Genomic DNA, 25898 nt, shown 5'->3' with positions numbered 1-25898 from the left:
TCTGTAATTTTAAAAAATACACACTTGTTGTTATTTGGCAGGTGTCACTTAGGCGTCGATACGTGGAAAAAATGGGCATTTTCTGCATTGTAATGATGCATCTATAGTAAAAACTAAAACATTTTCTATAAATTCATGGTCAAATGTGAAAAAAGGACATATTTCTGTAATTTATTGTATATCTATAACAACTGCAAATGTAAGTAAATCCACTAAATATCAAAGATTGTACTGGCAGCCCATTATCAGGACATTGCGCTGCAAAACAGAATAATCAAAAAACATAATACTACCAAGACTCCAGAAATATAGCATTTTTAGGGACACTATAAAATCCCAGCAAGTCCTTGAAGTTCTGCGGTTCACAGAACATTTACAGGTGAACAAGTTGATGCAGCCTACATAAATACAGAACACTGGCGTTGAAAAAAAATGTTTAGACATAAAGAGATATTTTTATAATAAATAAAAATAAATCTGTTGGGAGGATGTTCAAACAAAAAGATGGTTTCAGTGAAAGTCAAGAAAAGAGCAGAGCTGTGATCAGTTCGTTAATGTCAAATCCACTGTCAGTTTAGTGTAATACCAAGGTTAGCTTCCAATAAATAATCTTAAAGGTTCATCTCCTTGGAACAAAGTTCATTTTCACTAAACCAGTCTGGGTATATTCTACTTCTCTCTGTCATGTGTTGTCAGTGTGCTGCTCTGATTTTAGGAGAGCAGCCACTGTGTCGGCCATTAATCAGCCTCCGCTTAGCCTGTCAACGTTCAGTAATGTATTTACTGTGTTCTTGATCCTATAAACCTCCAGCCAGCATCGCAAAGACTCTCAGTCTCAACAGCAGGTTGGAGGATGAGTTGGAATACTGATTGCACTTGCTTCTCCACATAAATCCTGTTAACAAGACCGCTTCATCTATCACAGCTGCTGGTAGGAGACCCTTGTGTAAAAAGCATTAATATTGTATGTGGATTTCTGACAGATAGCCGTGTATCCTGAATGCAACATTTTTCACACTGCGGAGGAGAGGCTGAGGTCACCAAGGGCTGCGTCAGTGCATGTAAGGTAATGCAACTTTTCAGTGTGGGGTTCACTCCTCTACAGACTGTTTCTCTCCAGGTTGAACACATGTGAGTTATGATGCGTGTTCACCAACGGGAGACTTTGAGCTTCCTTGGGTGCCATTGTTCTGGGCTGCTGATTTATAGCACAAGTCTGAGCCGTTTCCTCTGGCCTGAGAGTGTCCTGGTCCATGGTGTGGGGGCCTCTGGCCAATCAGGGACAGGAACCGTCCAGGTCATGCTGGGCAACACGGTTCCACAGGGAGGCATACTGAAGGCTAATAAAGCTCCAGCATGTCTGGGAGCAGAGAGGCCTCGGTCCACAGGGGGGACTCAATCTGTCATGGCCCATCAGTGAAGCCTTAAAGCGCACTGTTACTAACAGCAGTTTGTTAGTGAGCAGGTATGAGCTGCCACTGCCTCCAGTATCCATCCCGCAAATACTAGATATGGAGATACAGCAGTACAGTGCATTTATAAAGCGCTCACTGCTTGGTTTTCATTGCTTTTCGGCATTGAATCATGGTCAAGAAGACTCTTTCATGTCAAAGTGAAAACAGATTTCTATAAACCAATATATATACCAATTATTTCAAAATGTTGAATTAAAACAAGTGATTACATAAGTATTCACCTCTTTAAATGTGACACACAAGCCACACAGTTAGTGAAATGGAGATCTAAGTGCAGTGAATGCATCTCAAGTGATTGCAGTATAAAGACACCTGTATCTGGAAGGTCCAGTCACTAAAGAATCAGTACTCCCTGCTATAACTGCACCATTAAGACAAAAGAACGCTCCACGAAACTCTGTGAAAAGGTTATTTAAAATCATAAGCCAGAGGATAAGTCAAGAAAATATCCAAGTCACTGAATATTCCTTGGAGTACAGTTAAATCCATCATTAAGAAAGGAAAAGAACATGACACTTGCATAAATCTACTTCGAGCAGGTCTCAAAAACTGAGTGACCATGAAAGACAGAGACTACTGAGGCCACCAAGACACCCATGATTCCTCTGAAGTACTTACAAGCTACACAGAAATGGTTTAAAGACAACAAAGGGAATGTTCTGGAGTTACTGACTCAGAGTCTCGTCCTCAGGCTAATTGAAAATTTGTAGCTGGATCACTCATTATCCCCGTGCAACCTGACAGAGCTTGAGCCGTTTTGCAAAGAAGAATGGAAAAATGAAATAAATTTGACCATGATTCAATGTTGAAAAGCAATAAAAGGGGAGACCTTCCAAGAGGGGTGATTCCTTTAGTGTGGCAGCTTCAACTACTATTTTGACCGCTTGCGCAGCCAGTTATTTTCCAAATGAATTCAATTTATTCTCTAATATGTAAAATGCAGAAATTATACGTACGATATGAATTACAGCCCGGTACAGAGGGAATGCAGAGTAAAGGCTGCTGCTGGTTTTCGTGTAAGACGGCATCGAAGCGGGACGATACGAGGCTCCAGAAACTGACAGGTAGTGTTTGTACTCCAGCTGCTCCCCTGTGCCAACTCAAACCAAGTCACTGTGCTGCAGGTTTAGACGGGCCAAAGGAAACAACAGGGCAGCTAGTTGAGTAAGTGTTTCTGTTGCCTAAAGCTGCATTTATATACCTGATAGATTTCACATTTTATTTCCATTTTAATTATCTAAATGTGTTTCAAATTTCTCTCTGAAACACTTTGGAGTTGGGTTAAAAAACAAAACAACTCCCTTCACCAGTCACAGTAGGGTCATTGTTCAGTAATGTCTACGCCGTTCATGCAGTCCCCCGTTGTGTTTGCACACTGTTAAGTGAACGGAAACACTTTTTCAGTGGGTGTGATAAGAGTTTTAAGCTAACAGTCCCATAAACAACCTCTGAAGTCTGACTAGTCTGTGGGTTTGCTGCCACCAACTTCAAACAAAATGCTGCTGGCACACTCACACTTGGAGCTTAAGTTTTCATTGCACTTAATATCTACTGTGCTTCATATGTGGATATGTTTACCTATTTATGTCATTCTTCCTTCTTTATATTGCAATTCTACATTTGTGTCACAATCCTTCTCATGCAAATCAAGGCTCTGAAGACAGAAGGTGTCACATGATAAGATAAGAAAGCGCCGCGAGGCAAATAAGCACTTTAAAGTTGTAAAAATAAAAGTCACTTGACTTGAATTGAACAGAGTACACGGAGAACTGGAGCAGACTGCATTTTCACATAATTAGCCAAAATGTCCCTTTAAATGTCAGAAATGTTCAGTATGTCCATATATAGTTCATAGTTGATGGACTCTTTAAGTCTTTTTTACTCTTTTTCAGCTCTACCACTTGAACTGTTACCAATTTATTTTCAGGTCTTCCACTGTAAATAACACTTCCAGATCAGCTGCTTTCAAAATTCAATTGAATCTTCAGCTCTGCTTCAACAACTTAATTCAGAGCCGATCATTCCAAACTGGTTCAAAGCAGCTTAGCGTAGTATAAAGATATAAATGTTTGAATGGTGTCAGTGTGGACGTGTTACTCAACCGTTCATTTTACATAAACCATGAGCACCAATGTATAATTCATTTGAGTTTACCGGATAAACAGATGAAGAAACAGAAGGCCTTGTTGCCCTTGAAGCATGATGAAGTCCAATTATGTGTCCATCCCTTAATTACTTATATTCCTTTAGTCTATAAGGGTCCACAGATCAAAAGAATGAAAAAGTTTTTTTTTTTAACGGAATTACTCCAACTTGTGAATATTGTTTTGTGAAGCCCATTGCTCACTTTAATACAATATAAACAACACATTTTCTCCCCATCAAAACGATTTCCCCTAAATTCTATGTAATGTTGTTGGGTGTGCTTTTTTCCGTTAGTTTGCTGCCAATTAATTTAAATTTTCCCCTTATTTTTCACCTCAGGACAGCCAGTGTGGCCAGGTCCTCCCAGTTTGGAAGACCAGTTGGCTCTGTCATGTGTCTGGAGCTGTTGTTGGGTATAAACAAGTCAATCATTTGCGGTTGTGGCCGGTCATTTCCAATTTCCAGAGTGATTTCTGAGGGTAGTTTGGCCGCATTGGTTACTCAACCCAACACCATGAAAACTAAGGAGCTGGATGTGGATTTCAGGAGGAACAGGACTACTATGAACGTACCCATCAAAGGAACTGAGGTGGAGGTTGTTGAATATTACAAGTACCTCGGTGTCCACATAGACAGTAAGCTATTCAGGACTAATAACACAAAAGCTCTGTGTGAGAAAGGTCAGAGCTGTCTGTTTTTCTCTGGAGACAGATGGTTCAGCTTCTGCAGAACCCTGCTGCAGATGTTTTATCACTCTGTGGTGGCCAATATCATCTTCACGCTGTAGTGTGATTTAGCAGCAGACTCAATAAATTCATCAGGAAAGCTAGTTTTGTCCTGGGAGTGGAGCTGAAGTCTTTGGTGGAGGATGCTGAGGAAACTAATCAGCGTTATGGACAACGTCTGTCACATGTTGTCACATCAGAGCAGCTTCAGCCATAGACTGAGACTGAAGAGCGGCACAGAACACCACAGGAAGTGTTTTCTACCGTCATAATGTATAACTTCTCCCTTCTCTGCAGGAATGACAATTAAAACATATGATGACGATCAACTGGAAAATTCCATAAAATTTGGGACCTGTTGAGTTTGCATTTCAATAGACTTAGCACTCTTCTCTAAAACCATATGGCCTGACAGTGCTGTTAAACACGCATGAGAGATAATATGAAGCCCTGCCCCCTTCACTGAATCTCATTTGAGTACTATTTTTTTAAATTAAAATATGCTTAAAAAACATATGACACTGAAAATATCAATATCATTCCCAATATTACTTTCCCGAATAATTTGTACAATATCAGTTTCTGTGTCATGTGCAACATTTTGTTTTTCAGGTGTAATTTTGTGATTGAATGTACAATATTTGATTTTATTGTACTACACTGTCAGTGTTGTAATGTGCAGTATTTCATTTTTCAGGCACAATATTTCAGTTTTCATGTGTAAAATCTCAATATCAGTTATTATATATTCAGTAATGCATCATACTTCTATCACTATTCTACTAGGCACTGCATTACTTATGTAATTTTGGCACAAGAATTTCCTTTGAGATTAATAAAGTTTTATGTTATCTTATTTCAGCGTGCACGTTGCTTAGTTCCCTCTTTTACACAGCTGAACGCACTCAAGCATAACCAGCAACAAGAGAAGCAAACCTCAACAGTTGTACATTTTCTAGTGTGGCAGAGGTGAGTAAAAACATAGGAAATAAACAGGATGCTTGAAGGGACTCCAGAAAGTGGAAAGTCCATGTCTCCCATAAGGTTAGGCCTGGAGGTTTACAATTTCATACAGGTGATTGGCCAGGGAGCCGTATATCGTGGTTTTCGGTACTTCTGACATAAAGCATGTTCTTGTTATCCAAATATGATTTGACATAGAAAAGGATAAATAACAACAACATTTTAAAGCCATTTTTGAACAGATTCAGCTTTAGCCTCTTTCTAAACAAGCAAATTTTCAGTAACCAGAAGATGCTACCTTTCAAACAAAGTCTCACACGTTCAGTTTCATCATACATACCAAAGCCGCAAGGATTTCCATTTCGGTATTCCAAATAGGTTGAAAAATTAAATTGATGCTTAAATTCATCCAGACGTGCACCTGAAGGAATAACAGAAAACAATCATAATGTCACAATCCAGGAGTGAACCCGAGCAGAAGGAGGTGAAGTCGGAGGGAGGTGACGGAGTGGAACTGGGTCCGGCGCCGGGGAGCAGCGGTCGTAGGCGGTCCAGGAGGGGACAGGGTGCGGCGCACGGAGCCGAGAGGACGCCTGGCAGATGGAGGCTGGCAGGTGGAGTAGAGTCGGAGACGGAGAGGTGCCCAGGAATCAGGAGGCGGCGGGTTGGTGGTCCGAGCGGTGGAGAGCAAGAGGGAAACCACAGAGAGGGAACCAGGAGAGGCACGATGTCGGCTGGGGAAACACGGAGACAGACAAGGCAGGAAGGAATCCGGGCAGCTGGGTCTTCTGGAGGCAGAGGAGAACAGTATTAATGTCTCTCATGCACAACATCAGGAGAAATCAAGGCTGGCTAGAGTGTGACTGACTGGGTGAGTAAGTCTAACAATCTGGCGGCATCTGGGAGAGTGAACCGGTCTGTTATTGCAGAGGATGTAATCACAAGACGAGCCGCAGCTGCCGGAGGACTGGAGCTGGAGTAATTACCAAGTGGAGGCAGCCGTAAGGCTGCACTCCACTTGGAGCCAAGCTGGGGAGTGAGAAAGGGAGAGAGAGAGGGGAGAGAAAGAGAGAACAGAGGGGATAGATGGGGAAAAGGTAATAGGATGCCAGTTGGGAGGGGGGCGAGGAGGGGGCCCTGACACATAAGTAGAATATCTCTCACTGTGTTTCGACTAGTTCATGTTCATTATTTCATGGGCAAATTTCCTGCAAAAACTGTGAATTAATTTAAGTTGTATTTATCTCAAATGTCCCTTAAGTTGTCAAAAAACAAACTGACGCTTCTGACATCACGCTGCATAGCATTTGCACTGGAATGATCACCTTATACTTGGAATTATAAAAAGATATTACGAAACACAGGTTGGTTCCTAATAGTTTTTGCTTTTAACTTTGGGGTAGAGTTTCCTTTCCTCAAAGTCACGGAGACTCTTGAGAATGTTGTTTTCATATCTAAGTGCAGCTGATACTGAGCTGACAGACACGCCTTTTCTCTCTGCACCTTACCCACCCCCTCAGTGTGCTCCACTATGTTTTCAATGTACTGAGGAACGCTAGGCCCACTCACCCAGAGGTCTTCCCCTCCGGTCATAAAGGCCACTTTATTCAGCTGTACATCTGTGACCCAGCCTGTGGAAATGTCACACTCAGGCTGTTTGTGCTCTTCCTGGCGGGAGGGACACATGCACCGCTCAGTTACACCCTCTTACCCACAGATGCCAGTAAAAGGATGACCGGGCCCCACTAATACATGCTAATGCATTCAGAGTGTTGTATTTCCTGTAGTGAACATCCAGGCTAATGTTTAAAACATTTGACCTCCAAGTCTTGATATCGGCGTGAAGCAAAATGAGTTAAATCTGGCTCCAGTCGCCGAGACTGGTCCAGCGATGAGACCTTCTGCCACACATGTATGTAGCGCCCTCACGGAGCGTATTTGCAGGGGATTACATCGATGATCTGTGATAAAGTGCTCAACTGTTTTCCACACGCCGCTCTCATGGCCACAAGGGCATTAGAGATGGACAGAGAGAATGAAGGGAGGGAGACAGAAATAGTAAGCGAGTTAGATGGACGCCTGGACAAAGAGTGACAGAGAGACACTGAGAGGTAGAAACAGACGAAGACAGAAGGCCGGGCAGAGGGAGAAATGAGCAGTGGCAGAAGCGACAGACTGCGAGCATGAGATGGCAGAGAGGCAGAGTGAGAGAAAGAGGGGAACAAAGAGCATATTGTCAGTGCTGGGCGCTAATCGTCTCCTCTTAGGCTGCCAGAGACAACAGGTGAGAGCAGTTTGACTCCCTGCAGGCTCCATGAAGCTTTCATGCCTGTGTGTGTGTGTGTGTGTGTGTGTGTGTGTGTACAGGGGCCCGGGGACCACGGGAGAACTCTGCCAATGCCAACTCAAACGGCAAATGAGGAGTGAGGGCCGCACCATCAAAGGCTGCTTTTCAGACATGCCAGGACCTTGGCTCTATATTATATATGTGCCTGTGTACACTGTGTGTGTGTGTGTGTGTGTGTGTGTGTGCACGCGCACGTGTGCCTAAATGCGTATGTGTATTGGGCGTGTGCACTTTGCAATATGCGCAGTATTGACACATCTTCCGAGAAACGCTCCATCTCCTCGCCCCAGCTGTAATAATGGTATAGGTGTTCAAAGCAGCGAGAGAAAGGATAGCTGGAAAAAGAAGGACTCTCTTTGATGTTTACAAGAGTGTGTGGCCTTATTATGTGTTAACAATCTGACAACACATGTGATCCTACGCAGCTGTTTAAAGAAGTCTCACCTAAAGGAGGAGGGATGAGACGACGGAATATCACGCAATAGAGATTGGGAAAGGAAAGAGATGAGAACGGAAGCAAAGCAAATTTCTTTACAGGTGTTTGTCTTTTAGACCTCTTCTGTAAAAGACCATCTAATGAAGCCAGAACAAGAACTTCTCTACATGCTGTCAGTGATGAAGATTTGAAGATAAGTATGCTGTTTCTAGCATTGATTTGCAATAGAATTCCTTAAACCTTGATTATACTCCCTTGTAACCATGGACACGTAGCTGTTATTATACTCCTTGTCTAGTCCACTGGAGTTCCCTTGGAGACTATTGCCACGTTATACATGTGACGGTCATATCTACGCATGCCGTACATGCACACAGTCGCAAAGCATGCACGGTATAGTCCTTGTAGCATAGTCACTCGCTGTGTAAACCCTACATTTTAGCCTACATGATTCTGCAGATGTCCTCGGATGGACCCATGTAGACGCTCGTATACTTCTGAGTGCAGAAAGTGTAACACTGACCTTAAGTCTTGGTTTTACTGCTTTGGGAACATACATACGGACAGCTGTGGACATGGATGCATAGCTCTTACATTCCAGTCTGCTGGAGTCCACTTGGATAACATGAGTCCATACATGTGCAGGAGTTCATATCTATGTATTCCGTGTACTCCAGAGCAGGTGCTACTGCTGCCCTTGTAGCATAGTTGCATAATTTAGGGCTGCCCCAGAGGAAAAGAAAATTCAAAAAGAGATCTCAAAAATGTCTCATTTACTTCTCCTAGACAACTTTGAGATCTGTGTGACACCAAACTGAGACTAAGGCTTATTTCTCCTGTGTCTCATTTTTTTCTCCTGAGCAATAAGATGCACTAAATCTCAGTTTAGTCTCCTTTAAAGTTTCAGAAGAGATCTCAACAAGCTCTCATATAATTCTCAGAGTTTCTCAACTTTTGTGTCTCTTTGTGATCTCAGGCAGAGAAATCAGAGAGCTCTCTCTAAGAACTCAGTCTGTTCTCATCCCAGCTTCAGTTCATGCATCTCATACTAAGCTCAGAGAGAACAAATGAAGAGATCTCCACAAGCGCTCACTGAATTCTCAGACTCAGGTCAACGTTTTGGTTGTTTTTAATCATCTAGCATGTTGACTTTATTGTAATCCACATGATATTTTTTTAAATTAATTAATAAAGATTCAGATTACTTTATTCATCCCAAAAGGGAAATTCATTTGTCTGTCAGCTCATCTACTATTTGCTATAGAATTATAAAGCCTGATCACTGTGGGTACAAAGATCTTCTATATCTTTCCGTCCTGCAGTCCAGAGAGAGGCCCATCATGATATTATGAGTGGATGATCTGTGGTGTTTAGAATGATAAATCCAGTCAAGTGGGACGAGAGGGTGACATGATTGAAGTCACCATATATTATTATAAGTGCCTCAAGATGTTTAGGCTGTATCCTGGCAACTTCTTATTTGTTGCAGCATTTATAAGGTGTGTGTGTGTGCAGAGTTATATATGCATAGGGTGGCATAGCTCAGTGGGTAGAGTGGCTGTCTCACACCCAGAAGACCGGGGTTTGACTCCGAGTCTGTCATGCTCATGTGGAGGTGTGAGTGAGTCTCACATATTGCTCTGTAGAAGCTCCACTATTGTTCATTTTCTTTTCCAGAGGAGAAAAAAAGGAGCCATTAAACACGCTGTATTGAGATTAGCAAGGTATCTCCCACAAGTCTCAAGTATGACTCCCTCTAATTATCCTGTCTCACCTATTTCTCCTAGTGAATTTTAGGAGAAACATATGAGAAACCTTTAGACAAAATAGAAACTAAAATGAGGCTGACATGAGAATCTCAAATTTGTCTCCTGAGTTGTAGAAGAGCAAGCTTTGAGCAGTAAAATTTTCCTCTGCTGACATCTAAGGAGGGTTCTGCCTGGAGTCTCCCTGACTTGGGTGGATAATGAAATTTACATTACGCAGACCATTGTGTACTTTCAGAAAGCATAACACTAGCCTTCAGACTTATTGTTTCTATCTTTGCATGTCCACAAAAGTACATGTAATGATCTGTGTGCAGCCCAGACTGTCCAAACTGCAGCATGTTGACTTCACATGCACCAGAAAAACAAATGGTGCCTAAAACAAATTCTTGTTATGACTAGGGACTGTGCAGAGACATTCACCGTCATCCGCACCTTCATTATTCATAATTTAATAAGCTGTAATAGCAGTAGTCACTACTGGACTTCTGAGGTGTTTTGATTTGCGCATGCTTTCCATCGACAGAGCCCAAACTGTATGAAGTCCTAAATTCTCTAGAAATCCTCGGCACACCTCAAGAACAGGCACCAACATGGTGTAACAGCTCAATCTACAAAAATCTGATCTATCCTATGCAAAGTGCAAAATCGCAACCTGTCAGAAACGTCCATGAAAGTTGTGTGGATTTCTGTGCTCGATATGAGAGGATATGGGACTGTTTATCTGAGAGACTGATGCTTATTTATTGCAGTGAAAATACAGCCGCTTTTACTGTTTGATGTCCACTATTGAAGTCTGCATCAGTCTGCCTGCAAACAATGTCATCTGACATAATCGGCCGCAATCTGCATCCGATGAGCCAGACTATTAGGAGGTTGGTGGAGCATCTCCTTTTCAAATGCAAAACATAAAGCATCGATGGCTAAACATATAGTAGCATTGCTAGAATTCAGTCAGTCAAAGCAACAAACACAAGCAGTCAGATGATCATTTACCAAATGACCTTTCACTGCAAGTGAGGACACTCTTACTGTCGCCATAATCCCTTAGAAATGAAACCATGAAACCTCATTCACCTTGTTTACATGGTGTTTTCTATTTGCTGGAAGAGACATCATTAGTAAAATAAGCACTAAGCATCATGGCTGAGTAGTTCCACCTAGAAGCTTTAGTGTACAGACAGTCTCAAAGACATGGATTCAGACTTCCAGGGTTTCATACGAATCAATCCTGTCAACTTGCAGAATGAGGCTTTCTGGATCCAAATTCTTAAAAATCTGCTTCCAGTTCCAACATTTAGGACTGAAATTCTCCAAAAGATATTAAACTTGGAATTGTGTAGTGTTGAGCAGTTTTGCAGTGTTTTACCAGAGTCATAAGTGAGCTGGTGTGCTGAGCTGCAGTGAGTAGGAAGGGTTTGTAGTAGGGAGAGGCAGGGACTTCTAGATTTACTCATTCTAGAGGAAACAACTGTGTAGAATTACATCTAAAAGAACAAATAGATTATTTTCATTGAAAAAAATTGTAAACGTGATTTTGATCACATTTATGACATTTAAGAGACTAAATCATTGACCAGAGAGAGACATTAAATTCCTTACACAATAACTGTAATACAATATTATACATTGTTGTCAATAAAATGATACAATGCTGATGTCCATCTATCCCTTAATCGATTCATCACTGTCTCTGTCTCTACATATAAGCCATTTTTCCCAGTTTCTGTTAATCCCATCTCCTGTCACTCATAGAGAGTGAGTCATCTTTTCCATCACAAACATTTCCTGTTGTACATCAAATCACTGTGTCAGAGTGATCCTGTATCGAGCCAGTTTCTTGTAATGGCACTTCCTGTCAGCTGTAAGTGGAATTTTGTGATTATGTGATTGTCCTCCTTCTGCCACCGCATTAGTTATATTTGACTGATATTAAGTTTTAATATTAACACTTCTTGGGGACCTTATTAAAAACCAAACTGATTCCATTCTCTTTCTACCTTTGGGCAACTCCAGAAGATATGAGAATAATTTGCATCTCTATGACCACATTGCCTTCAACACCTTAGTTGCCTTAGATGCTGTTTGTTTTTCATATTGGATTCAATAAAGAAATAAAATTTAAATTTGTCCAATGCTTTTCTCTATGTTTCTGTGAATTAGTGAATGTGTGTGGTGTTACACACATATACTGCCATGTTTCTGATATTGTGATGGTGAATTCATTTTCCCACTTAAGTTTTTGATAAAGATATATTTTTAGCTTGAAAGTTTAGAAACAATCCTTGCTGTTCTTTCATTCTTTTGCAGTGATGCGCCCCTTTTTATTGCAATATGCCCTCACTTGTACATTTAAGCCAGCCTTGCTTCCAATGTGCAAATCTGTTCTTCAAATCTTGCAAACTTTTCAGGTCTCATTTTGCAGTAATTGTACAAACTGCAGTCACTCCTTCATTTTATCCACTCTTTAAATGTTGAGTCTTGCATCCCTGGTTTAAGTAACTTTGTGCCATTTTCATTATATTATTTGACATTATTTTCTTTTCCAAATAAATGTAACTAACCAGGTTTCTTGTTCACAACCTGTTCTCATTTGTTACCTTGTTGGACCTATTTTATAAAGTCTTCATGTTCCCAGAGCTCACTTTGGTGAGACCAACTGAACTAAGGAAAAGTTGCAATAAAATTTACTTTTCCTTTAAAATCAACAAATCTGTGATTGATTAAACCCCCTGCATGCTTCTGGTTTAACCACACACATGTTTCCATGCCTGACTACCCTCTTCTAGGACTGACAGCTCTCCTGGTCTCTTGTTAATTTTCTTGCACCTGTTATATTCTTGTTCAAACACAGATTAATTCACAGCAGCAGCAGGTAACTACCATATAGCAACATTCAATTTCTACCTGACCTGAAGTCCAGTTAGCCAGATATTGAAAACACATGTAAGAGTGTGCACGGCCTTCAACAGACTGATTAAAGAGAATAGCAGGAACCCCCAGTTTAGTTGAGAGTATAAGAAACATGCACAAATATAAGCACTTTTCCTGATCAAACATCCTCAAAGCTTCATTGTGAGCCACAACTTCACTGAATGCTGATTTGGATTGCGAACCACTGGTGCTTGTAGTGTGTATTCCCTTTTTATAAGTCTTATTTTATGCTCACCCATGCAAATCATCTTTTAATTCAAATCATACATGTATGAACTGTAATTCCTTCTTTGCTACGCAATGTTTTTGTGCTGTCCTTTGTGTTTCTTTGGTGATTCACAAGGCTGTGAGAAAGGAAGTTTTCCAGTGGAAACATGCAGCAGAGCAGTGTTGTGCAGGGTCTGGAGAGTTAACTATGCATGCAGGGATAAACAAACTCACTGGAGTCACAGCAGACCATGTCAAGAAACATCTGGGGGGAGTGTGTGCATGTATTTATGCTGGCATATTTGTGTGTGGGAGTCCACAGACGACATCCCCCTGATCATCATAAAACAAGGGCAGCCCCTTAATCCATCGTCCATGCAAGTATAAAGCGTCACTCAGTAAAGATAAAAATAAGGGTGATAAGGTTACAGTGTGGAGTTTTTAGATTTGAGGCGTGTTACCACTGAAAGCATTCTCCGCAGAAGTTATGACCGCCATTACTGAACTGGCAACTTGAGCTCAGTTTGATGTTAAATGCCAAGAGATGGCCCGCGACAAGAAAGAGCCGAAAGTAGTCCTCCTTAAATTAGCCTGTCTGTCAAAACAAGATGTACCTCTGAGGACGCAGTGACCAGAGAGTTTAAAACTGTATTCTCATCTGGGAATAAATATTATCCATCTTTTTTTTTAACACAAACATACAGAGTTTAGAGTTTATTTTGACAAAAAAAATGTTTATTTGCAGTTTGTATTTCACTACTTTATGTTGAAACAAAGTAACCATAAATTTTCTTGTCACATTTTTTCACAGCTTGTCCTTTTCTGCACATGGAATAAATCAGGTATTTTTGCATCTGGGGAGCTTGTCCCAGGAGTTTTTGTGAGTGTGGGGCGATTTTTTCCATGAGATGGGACTGATTTTGGCTGAATTGACCTGACAGAACTTCTTAAAGAGCCTGGTTTCAAGAATGCAAACCTTTTCAAAGTTGTTTAACTTACCAGTGTTTAGAATGGAGCATAGACTGTGTAAAAGATGGACATATCCTCTGGGGCTGTAAAGTGAAACCACCATGAAACCTGCAGTCTCTCTAACTGTCAGCAGAGGGCGACTCCTCTGGTTTCAAAAAGAAGTCAGATTGTACTGAAGTCTGTGAGAAAATGATTGTATTTCTGACTTAGTCTATTACCTCAGTAAACATTTTCCTGAAGAGTTTGCGGTCTCAGTTGTTAGTTTCAAGACTTTATCAATACAGCATGATTTTCATTTTGTATGTTATGGTTCCATTTAGAGAAAAATAGATGTTAAACAGGCTAAGTTTCAGGGTGTGGCTACCCTGTGATTGATAGATCACAACCATATTGTGGTGTGTAGTGTCCTTGAGTTTTTAGTCTGAGTCACACTTGACTCTTTACATCTGATTTCAAAAGATTACGACAAAATGCAAAATTGAAGACTTTGTAGAGATTGTGGGTGGCATCAAGGCTATGTCTATTTTTAATGTATATTCTGTGGCCTGGAATGAATGTCACAAGACAGCACAAAACTTTCAGGGTCGAGGATCAAGGGGAGGGGCTGGCGAGGTGGTTAGCACTTTTGCCTTTCAGCTAGAAGGTTCATGTCCTGGCCTTCCCAGGATCCTTCTACGCAGAGTTTGTATGTTCTCCCTGTGCATTCGTGGGTTTGCTCCTGGTACTCCAGCTTCCTTCCACAGTCCAAAAATATGCTGAGGTAAATTTCTAAATTGCCCGTAGGTGTGAATGCGAGTGTGATTGTTTGTCTGTATATGTAGCCCTGTGATAGACTGGCGCCTTCGCTCCAAGTCAGCTATGATAAGCTCTGCTCCCCCATCCCCCTGCGACCCTAATGAGGATGAAGCAGTATATAGATAATGGATGAATAGATTAAGGGGTTTTTTGATCCCAAATAGTAGGACTCTTGCTTGTGGGTCAAAAATGATATTTAATCCATGCCTACCTGCTCCTTAATTTCCAGCCTCTCCCCTCTCTGCTCCATTTGCAAAGATCTCAACAGGGAACAGCCATGAATACTTTCTGAAGCAACTTCTTTAGACCTGAGCACAACATTAATATTAGGGCTACAGAGGATTTGGAATTAAGAAAAAAATGAAAACCTTAGCGTAAACACTTGGAATAACAGTCTCCAACCCAAAATGTCATTGTAACACCTTTGTTAAATTTATGATTTGCATTTGTTTACTTTAAAGGGAACATTGCACCATTTATTCTACAGTGTTGATAGCAGGTTATTTATTGACTGTAACCAGCTGGATAGGGCTGTAGGCAGGACACTTTTCAAGACCACAGAGGGATTACAGATAGAGAGAGGCCACATTTTCCCATTTTAACCTTTTAGTCCCTGAGCCCTGTTTTTGAGGCACCTTCTTAGTCCCTACAGCCCCCGCCGGCGGGAGCTGTAGGGACTAAGGGGTTAAACAAAGTTTTTATGTCTGGAATTGTAAAAAATCAATAAATTATTTTAACCAGTTATCAGCCAGGCCAGTGTTTAGTTGATTCCAGATCAAAATGTAAATAGATGAGGAAGACTAACATGAAAATTCTCACTTCTGTCTCAGCTCTTTTTTTAACTGTTGCAGGTAAACTACAACCATTTGAACCTAAAGTGACCAAAGATACTCTACCTACACTCATCCATCATGCATCCTCTTCCTTATGGAGTCATAAACATCAGAACCTTCTGTCTTTATTCTTGACACTCCCCAGACGTGCTGCACAGTACATTCCCTCCAAAATGAATGACAAAGGAGATGAGGTGCACCCATTTAGGAGTGTAAACCTTATGCCAAAATTCTAAATATACTGTACCTCTTCCTCTTCTTCCTGCTGGCGTACAGGGACCAAATGAGTCACAACACGAGGAGTACCTGTGAGGAAATTCCACAGTTGGGTCATAGCATGAGTAGTAGTTGAGTTGTCTTTTTTAAGCGTTAAACAGCTCAGAGCTTTATCTAAACACACTATATTTCAACTGAAACCACACATCCTGACATTTTGCTTTAAAAACACATCCGTTAGCAGCATCAACATCACCCCAGATGTCCAGAAATGGTGGGAGAAGAGTGAATTTAGTGACACACACATCCAGCAAGTGATACTGAGAGAGTAGAAGAGGTAGATTACAGAGTCTAGGAACACACTAACAGCAGAGATGGACTTGGATCGAGTCCAGCCTGCCTGCCGCGCCAACTGTCAGTCATATTACACTGCTAACAAAGAATGCAATAAGTACCAGCTAATTAAATCAAACTGGATACACTCTTAGAAACCAATACCACCTCACAGCTTATGTTTCTGTTTTCGTGTCTCGGCCATCCAGCACTGTGGAATCGATTGCTTTTGTACCTGCTCCTGAACACTTCTGGGATTCGAGCAGCCAAACTGTCCACACAGACACAGATGCCAAAACCTGCTCGGTCAGTGACCCGAGGCAGAATGGTGTACTGTAATTAAAGTACATTAACACATGCACCACAACTGTTTTTCCCCTTCCCCTCACTGTTCGGGATGAGGAGCTGGAAAGCGTTTCCCTGATACAGTATTCTGTGTCATTATATCCCCCTGCCTTCGTTTGATGTGCTGATCTTCAATCACCCTGCAGTGGAGGGGCTGAGGAACATCAGAAAGCTTTACGCTCCGGCCAACTCCGGTTTCAGGATGCTATAACTTTTTGAACTTTAAGCTGTTTCCTTGGGATTTTCTACTTGTGGGGGAGAACTTTTATTCCTAGTGACAGGTGACCGGAGAGATGTGGCAGAGTGCTGATCATGGAACTGTGAAAGTTAAGAAGTAGGATAACAGTTTAGAAAGTTTGATTTAGTCCTGGCTAGAAGACATGGATAAATGGTTGAAACAGCTAGAAGGACTGCATAAACAGCTTTAAAGGTTTGCTAAAAGTGCAAGATAAATGGTTGAAACAGATAAATAACATGCTATGAGGCCCCTGTTGACCTAATGGTGGCGTCTTACTTCTTGAAACTTCAAAAAGGAATATGTGATACAGTCTTAAAACTAGTTTTTGACACAGATCCTCTTTAACAGACCAAAGCCACAAGAAAATGACAGAACTGTGTTTAAACTACTCAACTTATATGAAGTAAACCAGGGGCTTCTGGGACTGCTGGGTGTCTTTGACCCCAGAGAAGTTGCTTCTGTGTTGTTGCCTTTTTACGATTTCCAGTACAAATCGACTTATTTCATGACTTCTGTGCAAACATGTAATTCGGATGCTGTCCAGTCATGGTTGAAGACATTCTTGGGTTTGGAAACTTTTGCCATTGTTTGGCCCCACTGGCAGCCTTTTTTTTTTTCTGGTTGGAAAAACTAATATTGAAGTCAGAACATGAGATGGAACGACGTAGACGGACGATTTTTGCAGCAAAGGGACCAAACATGGTGCAGAGATAGGACAAGGGCTAAGAGCATGGGCCTGTTTATGAGTGTGTGTGCGTCCATGACTTTGTCCAGCCCCTGGCAGTGCACGGGGTCTGAGGTCTGGGTGCCATGGAAACTGCCCATTGGGCCTCATTGGGGAAGAACATCGTGAACACACACACAAACACAGACACAGACACACACAGACACACTGTTTCTGTTGGACCGCCATGCAGGAATGAACTTATTTGTGGAAATGTTAAGAATTCAAGCAATGAGGCTTAGAAAACTGAAAGCGAACCAAAAATGAAACACTTCCCGATGTAGCAGCAGCGGGGTCGCCCTGGCAGCTCGGCACGATGAGGATCCAGATCCTGATACTTGATTGCAATTTTTCTACATTTTTGTGAACTGAAACAGCGTGAAAGTTGCCTATGGGGAACAAGGTTGCAACCACTGAAAAATAAACTTTTATAAAATAAAGACCTCACACTAGCCTTGAGTATGAGACAGCGAGCAGCAACCCTCTTCCTCCTTGGTTCTCTCCCACATGGCTGGCTCTCACTTTCCCTCAGCAGACAATGGCCTCTCTGTCTCGACTGTTTAACCGTTTTCTCACCTATCCTAAACACTCACATACACACATACAAGTGCAAATATAGACACCAGTTAGTGTAATTTTTATGTTTACGCCTTTCGAGACATACATGTGTGTGCATGTACGCACAAATTTAGATGTACACTTGCAGCCAAAGAAGGGAAAAGCAGTAATATCAGTGGTGTGATACCATCCCGAGGATGCCAGGGCAGAACTGAAGTGTGGCACATGCCTTTGATGTGAATCCAGAGCATGGGCATGTAACAAACGCAGATACCAAATTACACCCTGTCCTGCTTTGATCTCTAAAACCCCATGCTTGCTTCTACAGAGGTAATAAGATTGTGTGTGTGTGTGTGTGTGTGTGTGTGTGTGTGTGTGTGTGTGTGTGTGTGTGTGTGTGTGTGTGCGTGCATGCATGTATGTGTGTGTGTCAGAGAGTGCATGTGAAAGAGATCCGAGGGGTTTGTGTGTATCTTTTCCTGCACAACACAAGCAAGAGCAGCCATGCATACATGCACGTGCATCTGCATGCATGAGTGGAAACGTGTTGCAATGCGTGCAGTACGTGTGCATTTGTGTGTGGTGGAGTTGCTGCAGCGTTGCAGCGTCGGGCCGTGGGGAACTGAACCCTGGCAGCGGCTTGTACGCGCCTGGTAAAAACATGTTCCTGGAGACCTTCTGCCTGAGTTTGTCTTGTCGTCACGTCGTCCACAGTGGACTCCCCGCTCGGCCTCCACAGCCGATGATGATCAGGTTGCGTCTTGGATTTCCATCTGAACCACCCTCTAATCTCATGACAGTCAAGCGTGAACGGAACCACTTCTCGGCCCTGTAAGGTCAGCCCCTCGCAGGAATTAGCGCAACACATGTTTATGTGTCCCTAAATGTGTCTGAGGTTTTGGAGAGGCTCGCTGAGTGATGGATGAAATACTGAATCAGATATTGAGGCGACGTTATGATCTAATTAGGAAGGTAGTGCAGTTATGGTTTAAAGACACAAGCACCTCCCTGCTTTTCAGATAGACCACAGCTGTTTGGGTAGATGATGACAGATAATATCAGTGCCTTGAGATGAGCAACAGGAGGGTAATCAAAGTAACTATTAACCTGTAACTTTAAATGCCATCGCTGTTAGCAGAAGTCATCAGCAATGCAACAAAGGAAATTCCTTTATTTCACTGGAGCTTGTGAAAATTACTTTTTATTTTCTGTCACATCTTGTAATAAAAAAGTTATTTAATAAAAGACGCAGAAGTAGTGAAAAGTAAAAAAATAATCACACAAAAGCAGGATACGGAATCCTTACAGGCCAAAATAAGTCACATAGAACATAAGAACATTTTCTTCTAAAACCTTGTTACATTTAATACAATGAAGGCCCTCTGATTAGAGTGTTGAGTCAAAGAAAGGTCACAGCTGACATCTGCTTTCACCCACATTATTATTAACAGTCCTGATTTCCAGCCTCGACTGCTGGATGCTGCTTTTAGACAGCGAGGTAAGTAGCACTGGTGGGCAAAATCTTATTTTCTAACAACACAGTCATGATATTTGAACAAATAATTGAGAAACAGACAGACTTCAGACAAGACTTTGTCTGTTTGTTGATAAGGCATTAGATATTGCACAAGTTAAGAAAAATTGTTATTTCAAACAGTTGGAAAGATGTCTGTCAGTCTGTGCAGCTTCATGTTTTGCTGCTGTTCACGGGTTCTGAGGGAGGATTTGTTTATTACAATCGATGATGAGGAAAAGGAAGACACTCGAGGACTTGTTAAATCAGGTTAAACCTGCAATTATGCCAGTGCAATACAGTTTAAGATTATACAGAGGATTCACTTACTGTATCCTGCATTAAAGCTACTGCTACTGTTGTTCATTGTCTTTAGTCATGCTGTAAGCTGCAGAAGTACTGAAATAATGAAACAGAAATAATATTGCATGTTTGGAGTAAGAAATGGACAAAGTGTCCATCATCCACCAAAAAACACTGTATTACAGTGGATTATTGAAAAGATACCAACTTGTAAGGGCTGGCAGACAGTGCCGTTGGACCAAACTGCACAGAAACAGACCAATAATGTAAAACCTGTGAATTCCAGCTAAACTATATGGAACCTGCTGCAGGGATTTTCTTTAGTGTCCTCAATGCACATTATCATTGTTCTTTCTTCCATTTTTCCTCCCTTTAGACTTATAATGTGTCCTTCGTCAGCTTATTTTATGCAAAATTGAATAAATAAATTGGTAAAAAAATACAAGAAAATGCTAAGCAATCATTATAAAAGCACGTTTATACGGTAGTAGCTGCATTACAATATCTATTTGGCACCGATTGGTACACACAATGCAGCTTTTTGTGAGCTATTTAAAAGTAAACCACAGGTAACTGAGTCAGTTCATTCAGAAATAAGACACCAGAGCATCCTGGTAGTAGAGAAGTATGACGTACAGAACGTGTAACTGCATCATGCCTGTTTTGAGTTCAGCCTGGGCCTCACGTTGTTTGTCAAACCAGATGTGTCTCCTCCCATTTTATCTCTCTAGCTGCTACCAAATAAAGTCAAAAAAGCACCTGAAATCTAAAAAATTCCTCAAGTAAGACCTGTAGTCTGTAATCACTGGCATCCTCATATTAGAGGGTTAAAAATCTAAAGTAAAACAGCGTTGATTAACAACAACTGCAACCTCAATCGTTTGTCATGCAGTAGAGAAACTATGGATCCCTGTGTGAAAGCCAAAACAGCTTTTCATAAACAGCCTATGTTGTGTTTTGTTGCTGTGCACTAAGCAGTAACCACCTCGCCATTAGTTTGTGTATGGCTTGTAAACAAAGCGGTGATTTGGGGGGTAATAAAGGGGATTAGCATCGGCTTGTTAATGCCAAAAATTCTATGTTAACATGTTTTTTAAGTGGAAAAAACAATGCTTGTACAACAATTTGTCTCCCTGCATCCCTTGTTAAAAAGAGCAAACGAGTCATCCAGTGCTTGTAAATACCGGAGCAGCACAGTCAGGATAATGAGGATGATGAGGAGGCTGCAGGAGGCTGAACACACTTCACGGGAGTCTGGCGGCACTCAGTGGCGAACGTCTGCTAGTTGACATCAGTCTGAGGCTGCATGAGAGCAAAAGGCCTTTGAGGTGTTTACGTGACACTTCAAGTTATTATTAGAAATGTGGCACAATACTGCAAATACTGACGATAACACTGCTGCCGGCCACTGATACATAACCATTATGCAGAGTGTTTACAAACACATGTAAACACTTGGCTGCCAAAATGGCCGAGTGATGTAATGGAAACTATGAAAGCTCTGGGATCTGCTGTCTCACCAGGAATAGAGGGCAAAGTGTAAAGCAGCAACAATGTCAGCATGTGTTTCCATCCGGGTGTAAATACTGTGGTTTTGTTTTACTGCTGCGACAAATGTCCCATTATGTTTGGCTGTGGCAGCATAATACTGCGATTAAATGCTTTCATATCTCCCCAACTTCTGCTAATTCTTCCTCAGGAGGGAAACACACTGTGGTTAAGGAAAAAGGCAAGTTGTTGTCCAAAAAAAAAGTTTCTGAGGTGATTAGTTTTGATGAGGCACTTGACATGTTTAGAATAAATTGAATTTAAGGACTTTTGTGCGTTTTCAAGTAATCAATAAGCAGTCCTTCTCTACAAGATGATACACATCTTGGATTTCCACGTGCTCTCACAGTTTTCTGTGTCCGGCTCGGCATTGTTCAGTTCATCAAACACTCCGCTGTCGATGATCTCCTTCTGCCACCGGATGGGCACTGCTCCTGTGCTGAACTCTCTGAAGAATTTCTCATCCTTGGCGTCGAGCTGGATGTCCTTGAGTTCAGATGTGTCCCTGAATTCATTCGTGTCTTTGGCGTAGACCACGTTGGGCTTTGGCACCCAGGGAGGATCCACCAGTCCAGCCTCCAGACGGTGGATGTTAATACACTTGAAAAATACGTGGCTTCGTGGGTCTTCACCTCTGATGGTAAAAAGACACAGAGGATGTTGGATTATGAGGAAATAAACCGGACCAAAACAGTGTTAATAAGGGGCATTAACAGCTACTTTTACTGAAGTACATTCACAGAAAATATAGGTTATACAAAGTAAAGTATAGTACTTTACTTTGGTCTGGTGGTGTGTGAGGGGTTGGAATTTATAAGCGTTGCTTCATCCATCCCCTTTTCAAATCACTCATGTAAATTGTCGGATTTTGATAATGTCAGAAGCTGATTTGAAATAAAAATAATCAATCAAATAAAGTTTAGTAAAAAAAAAGTGAAAATAATTGCAAAGCTGGAAAGCACTAATATTTCTTAAAGCTCATTTAAATAGATACATATGATTATAACTGCTTAATTTTCTGGTCATATATTGTAAAAAAAAAAATCTTTGTCAAAAAAATATTTTTTGATGATTTTCCTGTTTTTTTTAAACACGTTTTTCTATGATGTTATTAAATATTTCCAATAATATAACAATAGAAGTAAATTTTGTCAGTTTAACTCTATCAATCCAAAGTATTTTTTTAAAGTGTATGACTGGTTAATTCAACTGAATAATAATAGTAGCTTTCCGGAGAGAGTTGCTTTACAAAAGGAATGGGAAATGAGAAAAACAACATCAGTGCAAAACCATCAAGGATAGAAATAAAAGAAAACATGACATCAGCGAAATTTCACCCTCAGTCACTCCCCTGTTATCTTAATTCATTTATTTTTTGCACCTGCTGAGGCAGCGCAATTTCCTCTTAATATCTTTATTTTTTACAATAGTATTGGTGACCTCATAGTAAAATCAGGCACACACAATATTGGATTTGTGCAGATATTCAATATTTTTAAACACATGACAGCCAATTTCTGACACAATTTCAATTCTCTCCTGTAGAGGCAGCCCACTGTCAGATGCAGACCTATACCATGTTGCTTGAAAAGTGCTCACATTAACTGTGCAAAACAAGAGAAACTACTTAAAGGTATTAGAGGAGTTTTAATTTCCTACGACTTTGAACGTAGCATGTGCATGCGCACATACAACCTCTCCCTCACCCCCCTCTAACCTCCCCCTCTTAACATTTACGAAGAAACGCCCCCCTCCAGAAACGTGCATAGCACTCGTGAAGTTGTCTTTTACGGCTGGGTCCCCCTGGATCTTTATCTGCCATTATGTTAAAAAAGATGAGCAAAACAAGTCGCCAGCTAACTACGAAGCTATACCAAAGCAACACATACACAAAACACGTAAGTCCAAGGCGTACGTAATCTACGTAACTAGGCCTGAGCCGGAAGATTTTTGATTTACAGGAAAGGGAGCAAAGCAAAATCCTCGGTCCGAGCGCATTGATAGGCTCTCTCTCAATGTAAGTATGGCTTAAGATTACTCTTTAAAGGTGTCAGAGAGGTCATCAACTATACTTCCACTGAAAGCCATATTTAGGCTCTGAGAAGACTAATCTGAGTGAGGGATGCAAAGAAAATTAAAGCTGCAAGCAGCGATGGACGGGTCCTCGCATCCACGCTGGTCGTGAATCCACGCACGTCCACCAGGTGGCGCTGTGACTGAGAGTGTATGTCGGCCTCTGAATCGCATCTGGACCAGAGTCCAATCATACATTTAAAATTTCAGCCAGACTGTAGCATGTTCAGAGCAGTTATAGAGCATTTCCTGTCTATCCACCAGGTGGCGCTGTAACTCAGAGTGTATTTCACACAGTGGATGTGATGAGGGTTGGACTCTGATCACTCATGAAAAGTTTCAGGCTGATTTGATCATGTAGAGGCCAGTTATACAGCATTTACTGTCCCTCCATCAGGTGGCGCTGCGACTGAGAGTGTCTGTTGGCCTGTAGATGTGATCAGGATTGGATTGTGATCACACATGGAAAGTTTGAGGGAGATTGGATCATGCAGAGGAGAGTTATACAGCAGTTGATGTTTCATGGCGAAGCATCAAAACGCTGATGGTCGCCATGGCCACGCCATTTGGCTTCTGGTTAAACTTTTGATAACTTTTCCAAACCAAGTCCTGCTGTGTGGACTGACAAAATTTCAGGTCTCCTGGAATTATCCCCTAGGAGGTATTAACTCTCAAAAATGAGAAAAATCATCAAAAATCTCACAATTAATCCAAGATGGCCGACTTCCTGTTGGGTTTAGGACATGGCTCCAAGAGGCTTTTTTGTGCGTCCTGATGTGCTCTATAAGCCTCCCAAATTTCATGGATGTAGGTGAAACGTGCTGGGGGGGCTGTTTGTTAAAAATACTGTAGGGGGCGCTATAGCATGTGCAGTGCCGAGATGCATACAGTGTTGTTCCTTGGGTCAATGGTGATGTGTGTGGTAATTTTTGTGAGCATTGGAGTATTCCTAACCTGTCAGAAAGGGCTTTGTTTTTCATGGCGATATTTGGTTGCTACGGCAACAGCGTTGCATGAAATGTCACACCCTTCACAGTGTGTGATTGTCAAGAGGTGAAGACTCGACTGACCAATTTCCAGCATGATATCACCAAGTTTGGGGCCATTGTACCTGAAAATATAAGGCCTTAAACTTACTATTACCAACAGGTGGCGCTATGACTTTTTCAAAATTTATGAGTGTGGATGTGTTCAGACTGGACCTGGTATCCAGCATGTGAAGTCTGAGGCAGATAGGATGTTGTTCAGCTGAGATATGAATCGTTAAATTTTCATGGCGAAACATCGAAATTGGTTTGGCCGCCACAGACACGCCCTTTGATGACAAGTCACCATTTTCACTGGGATGCATCATCAATGTGTTTAGGCTGTTGTCACTGCATTTGAAGTGAATATGATCAACTGGGTAACAATAGGGCATGAAAGTGTAAAAGATGTCTATTTCCTGAAACCACAAGGTGGCGCTATGACTGTCAATGAATATCCCTATGTGGATGACATCAGGACAGGACTGTCATCATACATGTAAAGTTTCAGGCAGATTGGAGCATGTTGAGAAGAATTAGACACCACTTCCTGTTTCATGGCGAAGGATCAGTTGTTTGAGGCTCCGCCATGGCCACACCTTTTGGCTTCTGGTTGAGTTTTTGATAACTTTTCATCAGAAAGGTCTGGTGCATGTACTGGCCAAATTTCAGTTCTCTCAGACTTATCCACTAGGAGCTATAAATTTTGACAAATGTACAGCAAATTCAAGATGGCCGACTTCCTGTTGGGTTTAGGGTGTGGCTGTGATTGACTTTTTGGTGTGTCCTGATGTGGTGCATATGCCCACCAAATATTGTAGCTGTAAATAAAACATTGTGGAAGTTGGCCTAATGACCACTGTTTCAATTTTGCAGGTGGCGCTATAGAGCCATTTTTTCACACATATGCGCAACTCCCATAAAATATCAAATTTTTCGCCAGTCCTGATGTGCACGCCAAATTTCACGCATTTTGGTTCATGATAAGGCCGCCAAAAAGGCAAGTCATTTCCCGAGGAGCGATTAAGTTTGAAAAATTTACAGCAAATTGAAGGTGGCCGACTGCCTGTTGGGTTTAGGGCGTGGCTGTAATTGACTTTTTGGTGTGTCCAGATGTTCTGCATATGCCCACCAAATATTGTAGCTGTACATGAAACATTGTGGCAGTTGGCCTAATGACTACTTTTTCAAGTTTGCAGGTGGCGCTATAGAGCCATTTTGCCATGCACATGCGCAACTCCCATAAAATATCAAATTTTTCGCCAGTCCTGATGTGCATGCCAAATTTCACGCGTTTTGGAGTATGATAAGGCCGCCAAAAAGCCAATTTACTTTACGGGAGAAAAAAAAAAAAAAAAAAAAAAATAATAATAATAATAATAATAAACCCTAGGGTTTCAATAGGGTCCTTGGCACCGCTGGTGCCT

The sequence above is a fragment of the Acanthochromis polyacanthus genome, chromosome 13 (genome assembly GCF_021347895.1).
Source record: "Acanthochromis polyacanthus isolate Apoly-LR-REF ecotype Palm Island chromosome 13, KAUST_Apoly_ChrSc, whole genome shotgun sequence".
Classification (NCBI taxonomy): Eukaryota; Metazoa; Chordata; class Actinopteri; family Pomacentridae; genus Acanthochromis; species Acanthochromis polyacanthus.
Note: the sequence above shows the minus strand (reverse complement) of the source record.